The sequence below is a fragment of the Protopterus annectens genome, chromosome 2.part1, assembly GCF_019279795.1.
Source record: "Protopterus annectens isolate FY-2018-M chromosome 2.part1, PAN1.0, whole genome shotgun sequence".
Lineage (NCBI taxonomy): Eukaryota > Metazoa > Chordata > Ceratodontiformes > Protopteridae > Protopterus > Protopterus annectens.
In genome coordinates, this window is record NC_056729.1 from 1,356,341,564 (window position 1) to 1,356,361,731 (window position 20,168).

The following is a 20,168-nucleotide window of genomic DNA, read 5'->3' on the forward strand; positions in this document are numbered from 1 at the left end:
ACCTTTAGCATGTCAGATGCAGACATGGACCGGATGATGAGGAGGTTCATCCAGGCCCAGCTGCAGATGGGAGTGCTCTTGCCTCCCCCCCTCCGGGGGGGAGCTCGACCCCATTTTTTGCTCCAATCGCTCCTTCTCCGACCCGCTTTCTGGGTTCGGAGCATTCGGAGCCAAGCCGCGTTGGATCCGGGGGTGGGTTGGAGCCGATAGTACTGGTTACTTCGGCTCCGACTGGTCCCTCGAGCTTGTCGGATCCGACCTCTCGGAGCCATGGGTTGAGCTTCGGATCCGAGGGATTCTGTGTGACTTCGGCTCCAGCCCGGTCGGAGCACACGGGTCATTCGGATCCGAGGGTCTCGGCCCCAGATCCGGTCCCTGCTTCGGATCCGAGTGGGAGTCGACTCTCGGATCCTATCAAGAGTGGCTCCCCCTCGGCTTTCACGGTGGTGGAGAGGGCACTGTTGAGTGCATCTGGGCCTCTGGTCCTGGCTTCGGCTCCCCGCTGCACTCCCTCTCAGCTTGTCCAGGCTCCCATCACCCGGCCTTCGGGGCAGCCTGCTTCAGCGCCTCTGGGTGTTCCTTTGGAACGTGACATTGCTGGTGAGTCTTCCTCGGACAGCCCCCCCGAGGAGGTCCCTCACAAAGCTAAGTGTAAGAGGAGACACATAGACTCCCCCGAGTCCCTTATGGAAGATACGGACTTAGATGAAGGGGAAGGCTCCACAAGGTCACCCCCCCGAGGATGTCTCCTTTGGAGACATCATGGAAATGCTCAGGATTAGGGGAGGGTGGTCTGCCCCCAAGGCTTCCTCCGATGAGTCCGTATACCTAGAGGCATTCGAAGCAGGGCCATCTACCTCTTGGGTGTCCCCTTCCCCCTGGTGGACCTTATTTCCACCAGGGCTTGGAAGGAGCCGGACACTGTAGAGCCAGTCCCCAAGCGCCCGGATAGAATCCTGAGTCCCCCTGCTGAAAGAACCCACTGGAGCAGAGGTCCCCCCGTGGATGCCATGTTGGTGGCGGCGGCCACTAAGAGAGAGTTGGCTCAGGAGAGCTCCACGGTCCACCCACCGAGTAAGGAGTCTCGCACGATGGACTGCCTTGGGAAGCGGGTCTTTAGTTCAGCAACCTTCTCCATGAGGGCACTGAACTATATGGCACACGTCATCTGGATGCAGTGAGATCTAATAAAAGAATACGCTGCATCCCCCCCAGAGTCCATGTCGGAAGGGGACAAGCAGCTGTACTCCTCCCGAATGCCCACTCTACGTTCAGTTTCCAACACCTCTATGCAGCTCTTGTCTCATGCCACTGAAGGACCCGCTAGAGCTGGCGGAGCCGGCCTGGTAATGAGACGCCAAGCCTGGCTCCGACATTGTGACTTCTCGGAACCCTTTAAGGCGTCATTCGCGAATGGCCCCTTTGATGGTTCTGCACTGTCATTCGCGAATGCCCCCTTTGATGGTTCTGCACTGTTTGGCAAAACCGTTCGCGACACTTTAGTCCAGAGCGAGAAAGACGGGAAGACATTGTCTGCCATCGGAGTCCACTTCTCTGCTCCCCAGAGGTCCTTTTCCAAGAACCAAAAGGGTCAGAAGAAGATGTGGTTCTGTAAATCGCATCAGTCCCAGTCTGCTCCAGACAACCAGTCCTCTCGTAGCAGAGGAGGACAGGGAGGATGCCGCCCAAGAGGCAGAGGGGGTCCCAGAAATTTTGGGTCCAGAGAACCCTTCTCTGAGAGGCCCACGCAGAACCCCTGAGGGGTTGCCCGGCTGCTCCACTCTGGAGGCAGTCGGGGGGGCGTCTTTCGAAGCACCTAGCAATATGGGAGTCCATAACAACAGATCACTGGGTGCTTCGCATCATATCCAGAGGTTACCAAATTCCCTTTATTGTAACCCCCAAAACCAGAAGCGTCTCCGATGTACCACCCAGTCAGAGGGAGGCAGCTGCTGCAGAAATTCAGCAGCTTTTACAAAAAAGAGCCATCCAACCCGTCCCTCCAGATCAGTTCGGATCAGGGTTTTACTCCAGGTTCTTTCTGGTGCCAAAAAAGACGGGGGACTTGAGGTCCATCCTCGACCTCTCTCTCCTGAACCTGGCAGTACCCAAAGAAAAGTTCTGAATGGTCACGCTACAATCTATTCAACCCCTATTATGGGAGAACGACTGGATGTGCTCGATAGACCTCAAGGATGCGTACTACCACATTCTGGTGGACAGACGTTCCAGGAGGTTCCTCCGCTTCTGGCTGGGAGCCAGTCACTTTCAGTTCAGGGCCCTCCCCTTCGGTCTCACCTCAGTCCCAAGGGTGTTCACCAAAGTCTTGGTGGTTATAGCGGCCCACCTGAGGCTTCAGGGAATTCAGGTCTTTCCGTACCTGGATGACTGGCTCCTCATCACCCCAACAAGGCATCTGCTCTGTTCAGGCAGGGATTATTTCCTCAATCTTGCTCCACGCCTAGGGTTGACTGTCAACATGGCCAAATCCTCTCTGGCTCCTACACAGGTAATAGATTTCATAGGGGCGAGATTGGATTCCAAACTAATGCTTGCCTTCCTGACTCCCGATCGGCTTCAGAACCTGAGGTTGCATGTTCAGGCCATTCTCCGACTTCCTGCTCCACCGGCGGAATTGATCCTGAGGGCTCTAGGGTCCATGGTGACAGCAATTCCTCTGCTGCCCCTAGCCCATCTAAATATGAGGGTCCTGCAGTGGACCCTCCAGGTACAATGGTCCCTGTCTCGCAACCCCCTGTCCCATCCTATTCCCCTAAGCAGGGCTTGCAGAGGGTCACTCATGTGGTGGCTCCAGTCCTCGAGTCTCCACACGGGACGACCATTCTCGATGCCTTCCCCCGTCACCACAGTGACCACAGACGCCTCTCGCCTGGGGTGGGGGGGGGCACTATTCAGGCAGAATGGTCCAAGGCACGTGGAACGACACAGAAACCTCCTTGCATATCAATGTCCTAGAGATGAGGGCGGTGCTTTTGACGTTGCAGGCACTTCACAGCCTTCTTCCAATTGGGATGATTGCAGTACAAACGGACAACATTTCAGTTGTCTGGTACATCAACAAACAGGAGGGAACCAGGTCTTATCCTCTTTGTCGCGAGGCCATGAGAGTGTGGCAATGGGCGATATCCACCAACCGCTTTCTCATTGCAACGCACATTCTGAGACAGTCCAACATCCTAGCAGACAGGCTCAGTCATTCGATTCTGACCCCATATGAATGGTCTTTCAATCCTCTAGTAGTGAAACAAATATTTGCCCAATGGTGGCAACCCTGTTGCGATCTTTTTGCCTCTCCTTCAAATACCAAATGCAACAGTTACTTCGCTCTAATCCCCCCTCAGGGGGAGTCCCCGAGAGGCTCTCTAGTACATGCTTGGCCTCCCGGTCTCCTTTAGGCTTACCCTCCATTGCCCATGATGCTAAAACTCTTACAGAAAGTCAGTCGGCTGGGGAGCAAAATGATCCTCATTGCCCCATTCTGGCCTCGTCAAACGTGGTTCCCATACCTGTGGTCTCATCTGATTCATCCACCCTGGATTCTGGATCCCCTTCCGGATCTCATTACTCACCCTCTGGGTCTTCTGACCCCCAACCTGGTCAACCTCAAGCTGACTGCTTGGTTGCTCCAGTTCCACTCCTGATAAGGACTCCCGGAATCTCCTCACCAGTCAAAGCCATCCTAGTAGCAGCACATAAACCTTCCACCAGAAGGGTCTATCGAAGTAAGTGGAAATGTTTCTCCATTTGGGCGGAGCACCATCACTTAGATCCTTTCACGGCGCCTCTTACATCGGTTTTGGATTTTCTAACTACCCTTTTTCATCAAGGGGCTAGCTGCTCTACAGTCAAGGTACAACTAGCAGTGATTTCGCATTATCATGTAGGGCATGAATCGGGCCCTCTAATTACTTACAAGCTTTGTAAAGCTTTCCTCAAGGGTACCTTCCTCCTCAGACCCCCGGTCAGGGAGGTAGTACCCCCATGGGATTTATCTTTGGTTCTTCAGGCCTTGACAAGCCCCCCTCTCGAGCCGGCGGCTACGGTTGATCTTAAATACCTCTCTTGGAAGACGGCCTTCTTGGTGGCCATTACTTCAGCTAAAAGGGTCTCTGAGCTTCAGGCTCTATGTGTTAAACCGCCATACTTAGCCTTCCATCAGGATAGAGTTTACCTCAGGATCAATCCGTCCTTTCTGCCTAAGGTATCTTCAAAAGCTAATATTAATCAATCTATTAATCTTCCCGTGTTCTTTCCCAATTACCAGAACAAAGGAGAGTACAAACTGCATTCCTTGGATGTGCACAGACAATTACGCTTTTATATTCATCGAACTGCTGGTCATAGGCAATCTGACCAGTTGTTTGTCTCCTTTGCCAAAACAAGTTTAGGCAAGTCAATTTCTAAAGTTACACTGTCACGGTGGATAGCTAGTTGTATCCTCTTGGCGTATCAGAGTTCGGGAAGGCCTGCACCTCAGGGAGTCCGAGCTCATTCTACTAGGGCCATCGCTACTTCGGCGGCTTTTAAATCTAGGGTTCCCTTAGATGATATTTGTTCCGCAGCCACTTGGGCCTCAACTCATACCTTTATCAGCCATTACAAACTGGATGTTGTCTCCAGAGGTAGGGTGTCCTTTGGCTCTGCAGTGCTCCGGAATATTCTTCCATAAAGGCCACCCAGGATTCAGGTAGCTGGGGACTCTGTCCCAAAGGTTGCTGACAAATGAAGTTCCTACTTCAGATTAAGAAGTTATGTACTCACCATAACGTTCCATCTGAGTAGGTATCTTCATTTGTCTGCAACCACCCCCCCCCCTCCTTCCCCCTGACCTATAGGATCTGTCTTAGATAAGCCCCTTCTGAGGCACAGTAACAATGGTTATATCGGGCAAACTTGATCTGAGGTCAGTCAGGGTTGGCAGGGGATTATGGGTAAAGGCAGGAGCTAGGAGCTCGGATCTATGCTGTGGTAGAAGTTGCCAGCTCGGATCCTAGATCGAATCCGTATCCCAAAGGTTGCAGACAAATGAAGATACCTACTCAGATGGAACGTTATGGTGAGTACATAACTTCTTAATTTACACATGGATGGCTGTTTAATCACTTGGGCTTTGCCCTCATAATCACAACGCACCAACCATGGATAAATCCTGCATTGCCAATAGCCAGTCATGGATTATTGCTAAAGAGTATGCAAACTAAAGATAACAAGAGTCATACGCTATACTGGTTTAGATTAGCTTTGTTCTGAGTTTCTCCAACATTTGTCTGACAGTTTTGGAAGTTTTAGCTTAAAAGTAGGAAGTAGGGATAAGAAGAGCTGAATCCAGTACTAGGTGACCTAGGCAGGGCTCGCAAATAATATAAAAATACATGCCTTACTGTTTAAATATGGGACTTTGCAGATATCAGAATAAACATTAGAATTTAATAAAAAAGACAAGATCTGAAGGTCATACACTCAAGAATGTGAAACTAAGCACTGAAAAACAAGAACCAGTCTAAAATTAGACAAGAGGTTTAATCAAAGTTGAGCATTTTCATTCCGCTTTAAACCAGAAATTCATCAGAACATATGACACAAACTCCATCAAAACCAACTGAAGCAAAATCCAATGTCCAGCATATAAAAGAGACACTGATATTTAAAAACTAAAACTTTAATGAAAATTAATTTGGCTTAAAAGCCACATGAGATTAATACTTTCATTAATGCCTGGAAACCAGTTGTTAATTTTAGTGGCCAACATATCTTTCGCTTCAAGTGCATTATTAAAGTCATTACCTGTGATATCTAATACCACTTTATTAACTAATTTAAAACAAGAATATTTCAAAATTACTACACAAAAATTACTACATATAATAGAATACATATGCAATGATTTTGCTTCAGCAACAACATTGCAGTATTATATATTTATATTTTTTCATTTAAATATATTTATGTCTTTTTATATCTATATTTGTTTGATGACATTTTTAATATCATGTGATATGTTTAGATAAATGGACAGTGTTGAATCACGTGGTAGAGAATATATTGTGGTTCACAAACATGATCGCTATGAGGTTCCTGGACTTTGTTAATTCAAATGCCCTGGAATAGTTGGTCCTCACCCTCACAAGGGGTGCAAATGTCCTGAACCTAGTGCTCACCAACATGGGGGGATCACTGCACTACCCTCTGTGTATTGCCCTCCCTGGTAAAGTCAGACCATGAATATGTCTTGTTTGAAGTAAAGATCAAAATTGCCACTCCCATAACAGTAAAAAAAACTGAAAATTTTCTCCAGAGCAAGCTGTTGCCTACTAAGCGATGGTATAAAACATTTCAAAGCACCTCCTAACATAGACAACAATGACTCCTGTGCATAGGAATACACAAATACCCTATACAGCCACCTAAATAAATGTACTGACTCAACTGTACCAAACAGGAACAAAACCAGGTCTTCCTGAAAAAACAAGTCACCCTGGTGCACTGTAAGTATAAATATGTTATACAAAAAAAAAAGAAATAATCTAATATCTAAGAACAGGAGGGAACTAACTCAACAGAGAATGAATACCCTCCACAGTTTGAACAAGCAAATCAGATATCTTGTTAAGTCCTCTAAGGTTATATATGAATCTAAATTAGCATCCCTAGCTAAAGACAATCATAAGGCATTCTACATCTGAAACCTAAGAGGGAATGCCCAGTTGGGTGCTGAACTTATAGTGGACAGCACCACTCACATTGAACCTGAGGAAATTGCTAACCTGCTAGCTAACAGATTTCTTAATAACTTCACTGCCCCCCCCCCCCCGCCTCCAACTGTCATACCCCAAAGCATTCCTGACACCAGTCCTGTACCAAGTATCTCCAAAGAATAGATCATGCAAGCACTCTCCAAGGCCAATAACACAGCCTCTGTGGGACCAGATAACATCCCAGGCTGCTTACTAAACAATTTAAAACAAGACCTAACAGAACCACTCTGCACTCCCTTTAACCATAGCCTGAGAACTGGCTTTGTCCCAGCAGAGGGGAGAACAGCAACAGTAATCCCCTTACACAAAGGGTCAACTGATCCTTAGAACTGTCAACCCATAAGCCTAACCAGGCTTATCTGCAAGGTCATAGAAAGAATCATCATGGACATTATCCACAAGGGCATAGGCAAGCTTCAGACTCTTGACCCAATCTAGTTTGGTTTCATCAAGGGTAGATCTTGCTTATTAAACTTGGTGGACTTTTTTGAGAATGTCACTAAAGCCCTGGATGAGGGCAAAACAGTACATACAATGTATCTTGATTTAGCCAAGGCCTTTAACATAATCCCCCATTCAGGTATCATAGAGAAACTCCCCCAGCTGGAGATTAACCCATACATTACTTGATGGGTAGCCAACTGGCTCACTGACAGAACACACACTGTCAAAGTTGGGGAGTCCATCTCCACCAGTAGACCAGTTACCAGTGGGGTACTGCAAGGATCTGTACTAGGCCCTCTTCTGTCTGGAATCTATTTCTCTGAAGTCCAGGTGAAGGCAGACAGCCTGTGGTTTACCAACTTTACACAGAGGACTGTAAACTGGGCTGATGCATACAAATGATTGGTGCCAAACTCACTGACTAAAACTTAACTCAAAAATACCTCATTGTCTCCTTTGACAAAGAAGTAGCCCCTGCTAATTATGATATAGATAGCACCCCTCTAAGCTCAAATTCAGTGGAGTAAGGCTTGGGAACACCGGCTGATAGCAATCTAAACTTCAATCACCATGTGTCCATAGTGGTAAGGAAAGCATTCAGCATTATGCAGCTCATAAATAAGGGCATCACATCCAAGACCAGGGAGGTTATAGCGCAGCTGTACTCGACCCTTATCAGACCATTAACAGAATATAATGCTCCCTTCTGTATGTACCTCACCAGACACCTGCAGAAACTAGAGGGAGACCACAGAGGATTCTTACGGAGAGAATCCAGGGCCTCCAAAATATGACATACATGGAAAGACTGAAAGCCTGTCACTGTGCTCTGTATCATACAGGCTACTGAGAGGCCCTAATGGAATTGCTGCACATCTGCAAATCAAATGGGACAAAAATAACTCACTCCAGGGATCTCAACCTAGCTTGTGATATTAACAGAACATGCTGGAGAGATAGATACATCTCCTAGCAACTGCCACTCCTCTGGAATAAGCTCCCACTCCATGTGAAGCAGAGCTCCTCAATGACCTTATTCAACAGCAACCTTGACAACTGGATGGATGACTGTAAATTCATCCTGGGGTGACACCTATGTCCCTCATGGACAGGAGCAGTTGGTGCTGATCACAGAATCACTCTGCTAACAACGACTATCTAAATATGGTCAGTAAGGTATTTGGGTTTTTACACAACTAGGCTTGTAAGACCCTAGGATCATTAGCCTAGTAACCTCCTATCAACCTACAGGTTTGATAGTTTCATAGGGGAATACTAGGCTAATTGCCCTGAATGGGCATTTTAAGCCTAGCCAATAACATGAGGTCAGAATCAAACCCTGTTCTTTGTGTCGATGAGGTAAAGACCTTAACCATTATGCCAAACCCAGTCCCTTCTTTTTGTGTCTCTAATATTCCTAACATGGGATATTTCAAAAGGCCCTATGGTTCACCCTTCTGCTGGGCTAGTTCTGTTATCACCTGACACTCTGTTTCATCGTAAGTCTCATAATACAAAGGAGAGAAGCAGTGGTGCTGGCGAGAACAGACAACATTTGAAGGGCCCAGAAAAATGCACAGCATCTCTTGTGGTCTTGATTTATGATCTGCTGCCAGCAAACATACTTAAGGAATACATGATTCTACAGCTGCAAATGTAGAAAGTTCATAATCAACAAAAGCTAGGATAATATGCAAACTGTGTGAGTGACTGCAAATAACTGGGAATGACTGAAATATACATACCTCTAAGCCTTGCAGAAACACAATGCATATCTGCTTTTCTGAAAGCCTAATAGCCACAGTGATAGGGAGCAAGGTAGTCAAGTGCTAAATCAACAAAAGAAAGCTCCTTGAATCAGGATCAGAGGTGTCACTTAACCATACCATTACACAGAAAAGTATACCGCAAGTCTGAAAAGCACCTATGGAATGGGTTAAGTGTGAAGCTTAAACCTGGACTTACTTTTAAGGATATGTGCATGTCATGGCTTCTACAGTCCTTTTTCACTACCAGAACAGCATCATTTATTTATGTCTATAATTAACACAAGGCATATATTAAGTGCAAATTAGTCTTCATTCCAGGTTAATCAGTTCAATTTCTGAAATGTCTTCTTCAATAATTTACTTATCCCAGCTTTTGCGTGGCCTCTGAAAGCTAGATACAGTTTCACTCGGTGCATAGACATGTCTTGAAAATTCTTCAAAGCTCTCAGCATCCAGTTTTCCTAGAACTTGTTCATCACTTTCCACAGCCATAGCATGATCCACTGCGATATCACTAAAAGCTTCTAGCTGTTCTAGGGAGCTAAATCCTGTGGCTTCCATACCCATAGTTACTTCTGCCTGTTCTACAGAGCAATGCTCAGTGCCTACTGGAAATCAGGGTCACAAGCTGGTTCACCAGCAACATTTGCACCAAACTCACTTGTCAAAACTGTCTGATTCACTGCATTGCAGCTCTCAGGTATACTCTTGCCGTGACTTTTTGTGCCACTTATGATGCATCTCTGAGTTGTATTTTCCCCATTAACATCTACACATAAAACCTTTTCTTTTTGACTCATTTCAAGATATCTAGCAGAAATACCAAGAGAGGAGGATGCAAGTTTCACACTGGGGTCTCTTAGAGTTGCTGCAATAGTGATTGGCTGAGTTGTGGCTATTTTGCAAGTAGGGGGTGGTGTCTTATACCGAAGTCTTTCATTCCCTGAACTTGCTCGCTTATGAACTCCTTTTTCTGCAGGAACCACTTCAATGGAATGGATGATCTCAGAGCCTCGCCTCAAAAAATAGAAGTCTGAACCCTAGGAGGTACTGGAATTGCACTGGAGATTTGTCGATCACATTTAACCAGTAACCTATGTTCCACAAAATGTTTGAGATTTGGTAGTGTTGGGTGTCGATCAGGTGTAGACAGGCCATGTTGGTATCTAAGCTGAGCGATGTTTTTGTTAAGAAGGTAAACACCATGATCAAACTGCGACCGCTCACCAACTTTGGAATACAGAGGAAAGTCCCGCTCCTTCTCCGACAACTTGTCTGCAATGATGTTTTTAATTGTAGACCTTGATCCCTTGTGGATTATAGGATATCAGAGTGGCACTTGCAAGGGGTTGGGAGGGTGACGTAATGGCTAAGGTGTTTGCTTTACAAACACAAGGTGTAGGGTTTGAGTCTCACAAGGGATAAATGGCTAGGCTTAAAATGGCTCACAAGGGCAGTTAGCTTAGTACTAAACTATGAACCTATGAAACAGGAAATCATTGACACCAAGTGAGCAGTGTAACCAAGGGCAACAGCTGTGCTCAAATCTTCCTTTGCTTGAAAATCTTCTGAATTAGGTCATTTTACTCCACATATAAAATAATCCTTCTGTTGATTCCCATCAATAGGATAAATGTAAGACAGCTCCGACAACAGCTGTCTACACCACATGGTCAGTTGTGCATTTGTCTTAAAAATGACTCTAATTTGTAAGTGCACTCTTTATTTTGCTCACTTAAGGATTCTTTCTCTGTTTGCAAACACTACTGTTTTTCTTCAAATGCTTCCCTTTTAGTTTGCGTCAGCCTCTGCTCTTTCTACAGTCTTTGCACTTCTTGTTACAGGGCTCATTTTTGTCTTTCCAGCTCATTTTGAAGTGCCAAACTTTTTCAGCTGTAGACATTCACACTCTCTTTTCAGTCCACTGCTGAGACTGTAAATCTAATTTTCTCTTCAATGTCTGATCCTATTCTCTGTGCAGTCACCTGTGTCTACTTTATTGCACGCTGAGCTGTATGAAGTCTAAGAAGTGAAAAGACAGTATAGCAGTTCCTGGCAGTATTTGAGTCCATCTGGACATTTTCATTCTCCAAAATATCATTGTGATCAAAAGCGCACTAGCCGTCATTTAGCCCAAATATGATTTTATTGGGATTGAGAGTCCGTATCTGTTATCCTATATACTTCAGTCCATCCAAATTCACTTTCCATTCAATAAGGAGCTGGTACTGGTCATCCCTACCACCCAAGATTCTGACCACAAAGCACAAAATAGATGTCTAACTTCTTAGGCATCAAGCCAAAATCTAAACATCGCCACAATGGGTTCAAGGAGTCCTTTATAATGTCACTCTTGTAAAATTCTTTTATATATAGTTGACTCATCACAAAGATGCAGCGTGAAGTATGTATTCAGAAGAGCGCCATTCTTATTAGAAATATTTCAAGCTGCAATATTCCTCAGAAGTCAAAGATCCTATGGAAAAAAATAACCAATTGCAATAAACAGGGGATAGTAAATCAGATTAGATAAGAGAAAGCTTCCATGGACAAAAGTAATAATTGTCACTGCAAATAGATGCTGGGCTATTGTATGTGATATGGGCATTAGCATGCCTCCTAAAATGACATTATTATTCATTTGAAATAATCATAAGAATACTAATAGAAGACGGTTTGCCAACAGTGGGGATGGGAATAAAGTAGCAGAAACATAACATTTTGGAATCAGTTATTTAAAAGATGGAAAAACATGGAAACGTGGCACAACTGCAGTCTCTTGTGAGGATAACAAGACTGTGAAGTTAACCACAATGGAAAAAGAAATGCAAAGCATGACATATATCAGAGAAATAAGGAATGAGAAAGGAAAGTAAGCACGTTTTGTGTCGCATCTGTATAAGCAGTAGAGGGTAGCATTTAGGGAAGGTTGGTTAAAGGAGTTGTGGCAGATATGTATAAGTCACCTCATATTATTGAAGGCTGAAGGAGAGATTAGAGGGTGAGTAGTATACATTATGAAAGGAGATAGAACAGATTTACTTAATACATGTTTAGAACTCAAGTTAACTAAGTTTTTATAATATTTCTTTTTACAGAGCTTTAACAGAGACCAAGGGCCATAGATTTTTTTTTTGGACAGAAAGTGCACTGTTGATGGGCTAATAATCCTAGTAAAGAATGTTAAATCCATTCTCCTGACGTTTCTCTAATGATCAAGGCAGACAAATGGTAAGTTGTCACTTTAAGAATACATGCTTTGCATGACAGCTCCCAATACTATAGGAAAGAGACGAAGGAATACTTTGGAGAGATTGTGACTAAGATAGGAGCAAATATAATGCATATAATGTGCATCTCAGATTACAGAATTTCTGGAAAGATAATAGGAAATGACTGGATAAGGTAGTAAGGGAAACGCTCCCATCTTTACTGATCTTTCTCTGTTGAGCACACTGAGATGTGGAGAGAAGGGAAGAGAACAGAAGAGAAGAGATGAAGAATATTTATTTAGTAAGATTTTTGATTATTTTAGGAATTAATCACATTACAAGAACACAAACATCTAAGTGGGCACCTGCTCTTATGAACTAAGAGGAGGAGGAGAATCAGAAAGAAAATAAATGACATATGAAGATGTTGGCAAAGAAAGAAACACTCAGAACACAGAATTAATATGGAAAACAATAGCATTTGGGAAAACAGAATGGTAGAGGAAGAATACTAGAAAATGCAGAGAAAGAAGGATTATAATGTGGTCTGGTTGTGGTAGCTACAGGGGTGGTACAAGAGAAATTGACAAGTTGGGATAAATCAAATAGGTAAAGAAGCTGTGTTTAATATGGAGTGCATTATTTGTTAAACTTTGGGTGCACTGTATTCTGGCACTAGTTTGTATAAAATATTGGATGCATGTATGATGTTGAACTGAAACTGTAATGAAGATATTCTCAAAAGGAAAAAATAAACTATAATGAAGATATTCTCAAAAGAAAAAATATATAGATCGTGTTAAGACTATTGTTATCTGTTATACAAAGCTAATGTTCCTTCCATTTACAGCAAAAATCTCTAAAGCTGGGTGAACGGGGGGAGGGGGGGTTAAAAGTACAAAAGTACTAGAGACACTTTAGAAAAGGTTTGTGAACTGGATATAAGAATGCTATGTACAAACAATAATAATAGGAGACAAAAGTGCAATCTGAGTAATGATGAACTAGATGAACTAGAATTCCTTAACCATTCTGTGGGGACTAGAATTATGTAACCTGATAAAGGGGGTGGTGTGGTCATCATAAATAAGGATGATTACATCAAGAAAATGAGGTTGATCCTGAATACCCCCATTTATAACAGGTGTTCATTAAATGAAATGAATGGCACTTACAGAAAAATAAATGGATTTATTCAGGGCATCTTTATCGACGGTTTGATAACCATTGATGAACTACACTTTTTGTCAGAAGAGTTCCCCATAACCTCAGTTATTTTGGGGGTACCTAAATTACATAAGAGCATATATCAGCCCCCAATGCAACCTATAGTGGATGCCAGGGGTTCAATAACCCATCCACTGGTGAAATTCCTAGACATGCAATTAAAGATACATCTAATGGGAGAACCCCATTTGTGTGTCAATTCCTTGGATTTTTTTAAGAAAAATGAATAATATAATATAATATATGATAATGAATTTTTACTGATAGTTGATATGGTTGAATTGTATACAGTTATTCCCGATGAAATAGGGGAACAATGGTTCTGTGATTACTTACATCTGAAGAATATCCCACGACAAAAATGAATATGTATGAACAACTCCTGCATATGGTACTTAAAAGTAATTTTATTCTTTTTGAGAAGGAATACTACCTCCAGACCCAAGGGGTGGCAATGGGTTCATGTTGTGGGGGCCTTTACGCTAATATAGTGATGCTCGAGTGGGAAAGGGGATTTTTAAAGGAGTCACCATTCTTTCCCTTTTGCCATACATATACCCCTTTCCTTAATGATATATTTAATTTCTGGAAGGGACCAAGGGATCAGGTTGAACCATTCTTGCACTACATTAATAACATTACCTCATTCTTGAAGGTCACACACACTATTAATGATATTGAAATTCCATACATGGACATTTTACTGAAGAAAGACAATATAAATTACAGGTTCCTAGCAGAAATTTATCATAAAAAAACATATTCCAATAGCTTCCTCCACTATAGTAGTAGTCACCCCTTCTCACAGAAATGGGCCATAGTTAAAGGCCAATTTGTTAGGGTAGCCTGTATGGTGACTTTGTGGGAGTCATTTGAGAATGAATGTTTGAAATTGAAGGACATGTTTTCTAAGAGAGGGTTTTATTGTGTACTGTTTTTTTTTTTTTTTTTTTTTTTTTTGTTATGTCCAGCTGGAGAAAAATACACCAAGTATTCTGGAATACTGAAATTGTTGAAGTATTACTGCTCACCTCAAAGAAATGTTCTTTGCTCGGATGTTGAAAACTTCAGCCCAATTTCCCTAAACTTGTTTCAAGTGACTGCTGCAGAAAGAATAGGGCTTGTCTTCTCCCCTGCAGGACTCATGATAAAGCCTATTTTGAATGTCCAAATAAATTTGGTTCATGGGGATGAGCTAGACAATCTGACCATTAATGTTTAAAACATTGGTACAGTGAGGCTATAAATGTCTATGTATAATATATATATATATATATATATATATATATATATATATATATATATATATATATATATATATATATATTTCTGCACTTGAGAGAAAATGCCTTTATTTTTGGAAATGTTTTCTGGTGTTACTAGTAATAATTCTATAGCCAATAGATACTCCTTAAGGTGAAGCAGTGGGTTTTGCTGTGAATGGTGTTCAGATATCAACTTGAGTATATTTAAAGAAGGAACTAGTTGGCCAAAATCAGACATCACAAGGAGAAGGTCCACAGGAGTCTGGAGGTGTTTTGAAAAATTAAAAAAGAAAAAAAAAAGAGTCAAACAGAGAAGTAGCTGTGAAGTGCCACTGGAAAGTCCTGGTTATTATTTTAATAAATTACCAAAGAGCAGAAGTTTTTTTTTTCAGCTGAGGGAATATTCAACACAAGAGGTAAGACTTTGTGTTATAAAGGTAACAGAAGTTAATTTATTTTGGCAAAATCCATTTCATACTTTTGTTTTTGTAAAATAAAACTTCTTTTAATAATGAACTAACTGTGCCAGCTGAATTATTTATCACTGTCTTTCTCTCTCCCTATATAAATATATTTTATATATGTATATATATATATATATATATATATATATATATATATATATATATATATAAATTTATACAGAGAGAGAGAATGGGCAGCCGCGGTGGTGCAGCGGTTAGTATTGCTGCCTCACAGCAAGAGGTTTTCCGGTTTGATCTTCGGCTGGGGTGCCTTCTGTGCGGAGTCTGCATGTCCTCCCTGTGGTCGCGTGGGTTTCGTCCGGGTGCTCCGGTTTCCTCCCACATCCCAAAGACATGCTGTAGATGGATTGGGCACTCTAAATTGGCTCTAGGTGTGAATGTGCACATGTGTGTGCCTTCTGTGGAAGGTTGGGTGCCAGGCTGACAACTCGACACCATAAAAAAAACTCCACTGCCAATCATGATCGGACAGATGATCCACTGTGATGACCCATAGCCGGGACAAGCCAAAAGAGGAAGATATATATATATATATATATATATATATATATATATATATATATATAGAGAGAGAGAGAGATAGAGAGAGAGAGACCTTTCTATACAGATATATAGGTAGATGTGTGTGTATATGGATAGAGAGACAGATAGCTGTAAAAACATCTACACATTTTATAAACCACTCATCATTGTGAGGGTTGCAGTGGTAGCAAGCTAAGCAAGACAGATAAGAATTCTCACAAACAGCTTTCATCTCATCCTAGGAGATCAATAAAGGTTCCTAAGACATTTGAGGGATATTATCTTTCCAGCATATCCTAGGTCTACCATAGACCCCTCCAACCAGGATGTGCCTAGTACATCTCGCAATGGAGGCAAGGTGACCGGATGCATTTTCCCTAGGTGCCCAGAACACCACAGCTGTTTTCTCTTGACCCAGAGAAGCAGAAACACTATTTCAATGTCCTTGCTATATTTTCCCAGCTCATTATTGTCATGGTCACATCAGGAACCCTATAAAAGAATCTCATTTCTGCTGCTTGTGTCAATAATTATCGTTTTAATTTTAGTCCTACCCAAACATTGTCCAAATGTGAGGGCAGGAATGCAGACTAACTGCTAAACTGAGAGCGTCATTTCCTACTTCACATGTACAGCCTGGTACAGAGCATGAATTCCTGCCGTCATGTCCTAGTTCGCATGTAATGCATAGTAGAGAACCTGAATTCCTGCTGTCATCTACTACTTCATATGTACAGCCTAGTACAGAGCCTGAACTCCTGCTGTCACCTACTACTTCCCATGTACAGCCTGGTACAGAGGGTGGATTCCTGCTATCATCTACTACTTCACATTTACAGCTTGGTACAGAGCCTGCATTCCTCCTGTCATCTCCTACTATACATGTACAGCCTGGTACAAAGCCTGGATTCCTGCTGTCACCTACTACTTCACATGTACAGCCTGGTACAGAGTCTGGATTTGTGCTTTCACCTGCTACTTCACATGTACAGCCTGGTACGAAGCCTGGATTCCTGCTGTCACCTACTACTTCACATCTACAGCCTGGTACAGAGCCTGGATTCCTGCTGCCACCTATTACTTCACATGTACAGCCTAGTACAGAGCCTGGATTCCTGCTGACACTTACTACTTCACACGTACAGCCTGGTACAGAGCCTGGATTCCTTCTGTCACCTACTACTTCACATGTACAGCCTGGTACAGAGCCTGGATTCCTGATTTCACGTACTAATTCACATGTAGAGTCTGGTACAGAGCCTGGATTCCAGCTGCTACCTACCACTTCACATTTACAGCCTGGTACAGAGCCTGGATTCCTGCTGTCACCTACTACTTCACATGTACAGCCTGGTACAGAGCCTGGATTCCTGCTGTCACCTACTACTTCACATGTACAGCCTGGTACAGAGCCTGGATTCCTGCTGTCACCTACTACTTCACATGTACAGCCTGGTACAGAGCCTGGATTCCTGCTGTCACCTACTACTTCACATGTACAGCCTGGTACAGAGCCTGGATTCCTGCTGTCATCTCCTGCTTCACATGTACACCCTGGTACAGAGCCTATAATCCTGTTGTCACCTACTACTTCACATGTACAGCCTGGTACAGAGCCTCGATTCCTGCTGTCACCTACTACTTTATATGTAGAACCTGGTACAGAACCTGGATTCCTGCTGTCACCTACTACTTCACATGTACAGCCTGGTACAGAGCCTGGATTACTACTATCATCTAATACTTCACATGTACCTCCTGGTACAGAGCCTGGATTCCTGCTGTCATCTCCTACTTCACATGTACAGCCTGGTACAGAGCCTGGATTCCTGCTGTCACCTACTACTTCACATGTACAGCCTGGTACAGAGCCTGGATTCCTGCTGTCATCTCCTACTTCACATGTACAGCCTGGTACAGAGCCTGGATTCCTGCTGTCACCTACTACTTCACATGTACAGCCTGGTACAGAGCCTGGATTCCTGCTGTCATCTCCTACTTCACATGTACAGCCTGGTACAGAGCCTGGATTCCTGCTGTCATGTCCTACTTCACATGTACAGCCTGGTACAGAGCCTGAATTCCTGCTGTCATCTACTACTTCACATGTACAGCCTGGTACAGAGCCTGGATTCCTGCTGTCACCTACTACTTCACATGTACAGCCTGGTACAGAGCCTGGATTCCTGCTGTCACCTACTACTTCACATGTACAGCCTGGTACAGAGCCTGGATTCCTGCTGTCACCTACTACTTCACATGTACAGCCTGGTACAGAGCCTGGATTCCTGCTGTCACCTACTACTTCACATGTACAGCCTGGTACAGAGCCTGGATTCCTGCTGTCATGTCCTACTACACATGTACAGCCTGGTACAGAGCCTGGATTCCTGCTGTCACCTACTACTTCACATGTACAGCCTGGTACAGAGCCTGGATTCCTGCTGTCATCTCCTACTTCACATGTACAGCCTGGTACAAAGCCTGGATTCCTGCTGTCATGTCCTACTTCACATGTACAGCCTGGTACAGAGCCTGAATTCCTGCTGTCATCTACTACTTCACATGTACAGCCTGGTACAGAGCCTGGATTCCTGCTGTCATCTACTACTTCACATGTACAGCCTGGTACAGAGCCTGGATTCCTGCTGTCATCTCCTACTTCACATGTACAGCCTGGTACAGAGCCTGGATTCCTGCTGTCACCTACTACTTCACATGTACAGCCTGGTACAGAGCCTGGATTCCTGCTGTCACCTACTACTTCACATGTACAGCCTGGTACAGAGCCTGGATTCCTGCTGTCATCTCCTACTTCACATGTACAGCCTGGTACAGAGCCTGGATTCCTGCTGTCATCTCCTACTTCACATGTACAGCCTGGTACAAAGCCTAGATTCCTTCTGTCATGTACTACAACACATGTACAGCCTGGTACAGAGCCTGGATTCCTGCTGTCACCTACTACTTCACATGTATAGCCTGATACAGAGCCTGGATTCCTGCAGACATCTCCACCTTCAAATGTACAGTCAGGTACAGAGCCTGGATTCCTGCTGTCACCTACTACTTCACATGTATGGCCTTGTACAGTGCCTGGATTCCTGCTGTCATCACCTACTTCACATGTACAGCCTGGTACAGAGCCTGGATTCCTGCTGTCACCTACTACTTCACATGTACAGCCTGGTACAGAGCCTGGATTCCTGCTGTCACCTACTACTTCACATGTACAGCCTGGTACAGAGCCTGGATTCCTGCTGTCACCTACTACTTCACATGTACAGCCTGGTACAGAGCCTGGATTCCTGCTGTCACCTACTACTTCACATGTACAGCCTGGTACAGAGCCTGGATTCCTGCTGTCACCTACTACTTCACATGTACAGCCTGGTACAGAGCCTGGATTCCTGCTGTCACCTACTACTTCACATGTACAGCCTGGTACAGAGCCTGGATTCCTGCTGTCACCTACTACTTCACATGTAGAGCCTGGTACAGAGCCTGGATTCCTGCTGTCACCTACTATTTCACATGTACAGCCTGGTATAGATCCTGGATTCCTGCTGTCATGTCCTACTTCACATGTACAGCCTGGTACAAAGCCTGAATTTCTGCTGTCACCTACTTCTTCACATGTACAGCCTGGCAAAGAGCCTGGATTCCTGCTGTCACCTACTACTTCACATGTACAGGTTGGTACAAAGCCTGGATTCCTGCTGTCATGTACTACTTCACATGTGCTGCCTGGTACAGAGCCTGGATTCCTGCTGTCACCTACTACTTCACATGTACAGCCTGGTACAGAGCCTGGATTCCTGCCATCACCTACTACTTCACATGTATAGCCTTTTACAGAGCCTGGATTCCTGCTGTCACCTAGTACTTCACATGTACAGCCTGATACAGAGCCTGGATTCCTGCTGTCACCTACTACTTCACATGTACAGCCTGGTAGAGAGCCTGGATTCCTGCTGTCACCTACTACTTCACATGTACAGCCTGGTACAGAGCTTGGATTCCTGCTGCCATCTACTACTTCACATGTACAGCCTGGTATGGGGCCTGGATTCCTCCTGTCACCTACTACTTCACATGTACAGCCTGGTACAGAGCCTGGATTCCTGCTGTAACTTACTACTTCACATGTACAGCCTGGTACATAGCCTGGATTCCTGCGGTCACCTACTATTTCACATGTTCATCCTGGTACAAAGCCTGGATTCCTGCTGTCATCTCCACCTTCACATGTACAGCCTGGTACAGAGCCTGGATTCCTGCTGTCATCTCCTGCTTCACATATACAGCCTGGTACCCAGCCTGGATTCCTGCTGTCACTTACTACTTTACATGTACACCCTGGTACAGAGCCTGGATTCCTGCTGTCACCTACTACTTCACATGTTCAGCCTGGTACAAAGCCTGGGTTCCTGCTATCATCTCCTCCTTCACATGTACAGCCTGGTAC

At 44.0% G+C, this 20,168-nt stretch overlaps 1 pseudogene; it reads right to left on the minus strand.

Annotated features, from left to right (window-relative positions):
• Positions 1–9,346: 9,346 nt before the first annotated feature.
• Positions 9,347–16,366, minus strand: LOC122794972 (annotated as a pseudogene).
• Positions 16,367–20,168: the final 3,802 nt, after the last annotated feature.